We start from the raw sequence: 4,569 nt of genomic DNA on the forward strand, positions 1-4,569 counted from the left end.
AGGGAGCCGGCCCGGGGGCTTGCCCCGGGAAAATGGGGGTTTCCGGGGGGGGGGGGGGCTGAAGGACACGGGGCTGCGGGGGCGCACACAGGTGAGCCCAATGCGGGGCTACGACTTCCCCTCTCGCTTCCCCTGGTCATGAGGTCAGCATCCAGAACGGGTGTCCCAAAGACCGCAGTAAAACAAAAGGTAGTGGCACGCTGAGCCCTGGTAATCACCTAATGGCCCGGGGACACCTGACTCGGGCGTTCAGGTTTCCTCCGAGCCCCAGCCTGGGCACTGTAACTACACCCAGGCTTGGCCTGGCCTCTCCACATTACAGCCATGACACGGCCGCGCACAACTGAAGTATTTGGGAACAATGAAATATGCATGGCTATCTGTGACAGCCCCGTAAAGTCGAGCAATTAGCAGCGTAATCCGAGAGAGGGAGCCGGCCCTCGGCAGCCCGCGGTTCCCCATTAGTTAAATGCATTTTGTACGTCCTCATCCCATCAAATCAACTAACACTTCCTTTAATTGGTTCATGAATTATACAGCCACCCCGCATTATAATTTAATCGCCTGTAAACATTCATAGGGCCCCACCGTAAAGCGTATCGCACTCATTAATTCGTTAATTTCAGCAGATGGAAGGGGAGATCGGATGTACCGTGGCAGAACAGAGCGCCTTGGGCAATGGAAGAAGGGAAAAAAGGTGGGGGGCCGTTTAGGTTTTTTAAGGGCTGTCAGAAACTCAATCTGTGAGCTGTCAGCAGCCCAGACCCGTCCCTCACCCCCCCACTCCGCAGACTTCGGGAAGTGACTGGCGGATTCATATGGAGGCTTGTCAACCGTCTTTAAACATCAAGCCAGCGGGTAAACCGAGCCCAATGTAAATTAATTCTTGTCTTACGGCCCCCCTTTCTCTGTCCGTATGAATATTTCATGGCGGGCAGCATAAATATTAATTCTAATAGCTCTGCACAGTGGTTATTATTTCTGTTTTATGACAAATATTCATAAAATATTCAGGACCCTTTTTTAGAACATTTACACACTTGATTGTGAACTTTCCCAGTTTCCCGGGGACACTGTAAACATATTGGGGTTCTCTTGATGGACTTTTCCCCCTTAATTAATACCACTGCTTATTAATATTTAATCAGGCGCAGGTTTTTCCAGAAATCAGACGTGCTGGATTGGAGGGCTGAGGGCACTCCTTCCGCCGTGACACAGGAGGTTTCTGCCCTCACACTTTCTCTTTGACACTTGGGTGACCTGACAAACGATGACCTCCTTTCTCCTTTTATTTGGAAACGTAGTATCTTTTTTCTTTTTTTTAGCATGTATGTGTTCATTCTCTTTTTAACCAAGAGCTCTGGTGGCAGCCCAGCGTACTATAATGAAATTCTTCAGAAGACCCACTGCAGTATTTAGGCAAGGATTTAACATAATTTTGGAGTAATTAAAGCGCGGGTTTCGGCGCGGCCGGTTCCTTAGGCAAGGCCGCTGCGAGTGACTGGGGAGGAGGGTCTTTGGAACCCACGTTTCTTACCTCAGCCCCGGGAGGCAGCTGTGCACTACGTCGTCCGTGAGGCCAGTGGGCAGCTTGGGTGTCCCTTACGTGAAGGAGGGCAGGCTCAGAGGAGTCCATGACCCTTGAGGGTGGCTGTGCCTCAGCAGTGCCGGCCTCAGCAGTGCCGACCCCGGCCCGCCCACTAGCTCACCTCCAGGGTGGCTTCAGCTCCACGCCCCCTCCCTTGACACCCACGAGAGACTTCAGGAATCTCTAACGACTGCGAGAAGGAAGCATTTTACCTATGGGAACACGGCAGAGCAGAAGAGGGGCCTAGGGGGGCCTCCCTGCCTGGAGCCCGGCCCAGAGACCAGCCGGAGAGAGCTCTTAGCCTCCCAGAGCCTCGACTTTTCCACCCTCGAATCGGGGCAGCATCAGGACAGCTGCCATGTGCTTCACACCGGATTAAGTGACAACGTGTGAGTGACATGAGGGGCACAAGAGCCTGGCACGCAGTGAGGCTGACAGCTTTGCTGAGGACGAACGGAAGGCAAGGATTACCCTGACAGCCGCGCGACATCAGGATGGAAGGGAAGAGCTCCTCAGTGGAGGGCTCGTGGGAAACTTCAGCGTGGAAAGGGTTAAAGCGGGGGCTTCTCTGCAGTTAGGGCAGGACCCTGGGTGGAGTGCCAGCTGAATGGAACTGGGCTGTGGCTAAGGGATGACTTCTCACCAGGGACAGATGTCACGGCCATGCTTGTCACTGATGGAGACCAGCTTTGGAAAAGGACTCCCCGAATGAGCTTGCCTCTCCGGCCGTCTGCTCTGCACTCCTGGTGGCCAGAGCTGAGGAAGGGCTCTCTCCTGCAGAGGGCCCATGGTCCAGCCCTGCACACCCTGCTCTGGAGCGGTGCCGGGGTCTGCCGATGGATGTCAGGCTGACCGAGAGCCTGCAGCACCCCCGGCCCGCAGCATGGCTTCCACCTAGGGTCCGTGGTTTGTGCTGGGCAGCGGGAACCAGCCCTCCTGCCTTCCCTTGCCCTCCAGCAGGTTCGCAGCAGAGCACCCTGGGTAGGCAGGTGCACTGTGCAGGAGCCGGCTGGCTGGGTTCAAATTCTGCCTGGGAACCTAGGCGGTTGCTGCCCTCTCTGACCTTCGTTTCTGCGTCTGTCGGTCCGTCCGTCTTATTAGTGCTCCTGCCCCATGAGCTCATGATAGCGGTGACCTCATGGAGGCCGGTCTGAGAAGCTCTGGCAGGTAGGCCATGCGGGTGCTCTCGCACCGTTACGCTAAGCGCTCCGCTTCGCGTGGGTTGTATCTCACCCTCCCAGTGGCCTTGTGAGGGCTTCTCTTGTGCAGTCCTCGTTGGGGCCACCGGGCTGGTCTCGGGGGCGTGGTACACCTGCCACACAGGAAGCCGGGTCGGGCGCTCTGAGTGCAGGCCTTTCTCCCGGCAAGCCCAGGTCTTCACCACTCGGCTGCCCTCCACTGCTCAGGGATGCAGGCCTCCCTGCCCTCAGGGAGACAGGAAGCCACAGTTCACTTAGGACTCCTGGTTCCTGTCAGGCCTCGTGTCTCAGGTGGCTTTTCTGAGTCGCAGACTCTGGGACCAAGAGGGAAGCAGCTTTAATGAGGAAGTAACACTGAGCCAGGACAGGGCTGAGGCCGGCTGAGCAGAGAGCCTGGGATCATGATACAAACCTGACCCAGTCCCTGCCAGCTCAGTGGGGAGCCCCAGAGCAGGGGTTCCCATGGAAGGAGGGTTGCATTAGACACTGGCCCAGAGCCACCCCAGAAGAGGTGTCATTGGGTCCAAAACTTGGATTAAATGTCTGTCATCTGGTGAGTGGATACACTTATTAATATATACGGAACACTGGCCTTAAAAGGGAATGCAGGGGACCAGCAGTTGGCATAATGGCTATGTCACTGGACTCCCATATAGTCGCCTGCGGTTCAAGTCCCAGACCCAGTGTGCTTAAACTCAGGCCTGGCGCATGTACGTGCGTGCCCAAGATACCGAGAGGAGAATGCAGGAGAAGGGATTGCGGCATGGCCATCCCCCCTGGGGGGTGATTTCTCACTTTCTGTCTCTCTGTCTCTCTCTGTCTTTCTGGCAAGTGCATGTCCTATAGCAAAAACCACTCAACCAAAAAAAAAAAAAAAGGGGGGGGGGACTGCAGTGCCAATGGGTGCTGCAGCATGGCTGAGCCTTGAAACCCACAGGCCACATGGGCGCTCCGTGTTCTATTTTTTTTTTAACAGATGATAATCAATTTATTAAAATAGTTGACTTAGGCATCTGCATTGGGACTTCAACCTCAACTCCTGGTTCGATACCGATGGAAGTAATCTGTTTAACAATCTCAGAAGGGCCGTGCAAATCAATGAGTCGCTTGTGGATTCTCATCTGGAAACAATTCCAAGTCTTAGAACCTTCACCACAAGGTGTTGTTCTTGTTGTGACTCTCAAAGCCTTGGTAGGCATCCAAACTGGTCCTTCACCTGGAGATTCTTTTCCTTTGCACCTCTGATTAAGTCAGCACACACTTTCTCCAGGGACCTTACTCTGTGGCTGGTTAAAGTCATTCCAATGCAGTAAATGGCCCCCTCTGGCTCCACAAGTGTTTTTCCAGGATCTTTAAAAGCCATGGCTGCGGTGCGGCTTCCTGACCAACCTGTTCCTCGGCAAGAGCGAACAGCGGTGAGTCAGGAGCAGAGCGGGCCGCCGGAGCTCCGCGCCACCTGCGTCCACTTCTTCCGCAAAGAGCCGCTCCGTGTTCTTCAAGAACTCTGTAGGGGTCATCGTAGTTTATCCTGAAGACACACGTGAGATCATCTTTATTACCTCCTAAATGGATGCTCGGAGAGCACATATTATAATAAATGATTCCATTGATGTGAAATGTCCAGAATAGGAACATCCATAGCAGATTAGTGGTTGCTTAGGGCCGGAAGCTGAGTGTGGTGCTGCTCGTGGGTTAAGGTTTCCTTCTGGAGTGATGAAGACCTCCCAACTCAGACCACGCTGATGGCTGCACAACTGAAGGTACTGGCAGGCCCTTCGGGGC

The 4,569-nt window shown here is 54.4% G+C and overlaps 1 protein-coding gene across 6 annotated transcripts in view; it reads left to right on the forward strand.

The window, feature by feature from the left end:
- AK8 (adenylate kinase 8) overlaps positions 1–4,569 on the forward strand; it is a 147,421-nt gene that overhangs the window by 116,732 nt on the left and 26,120 nt on the right. The gene's annotated exons all lie outside the window — the stretch shown is intronic.

The sequence above is a fragment of the Tupaia chinensis genome, unplaced genomic scaffold (genome assembly GCF_000334495.1).
Source record: "Tupaia chinensis unplaced genomic scaffold, TupChi_1.0 Scaffold143602_1, whole genome shotgun sequence".
Lineage (NCBI taxonomy): Eukaryota > Metazoa > Chordata > Mammalia > Scandentia > Tupaiidae > Tupaia > Tupaia belangeri.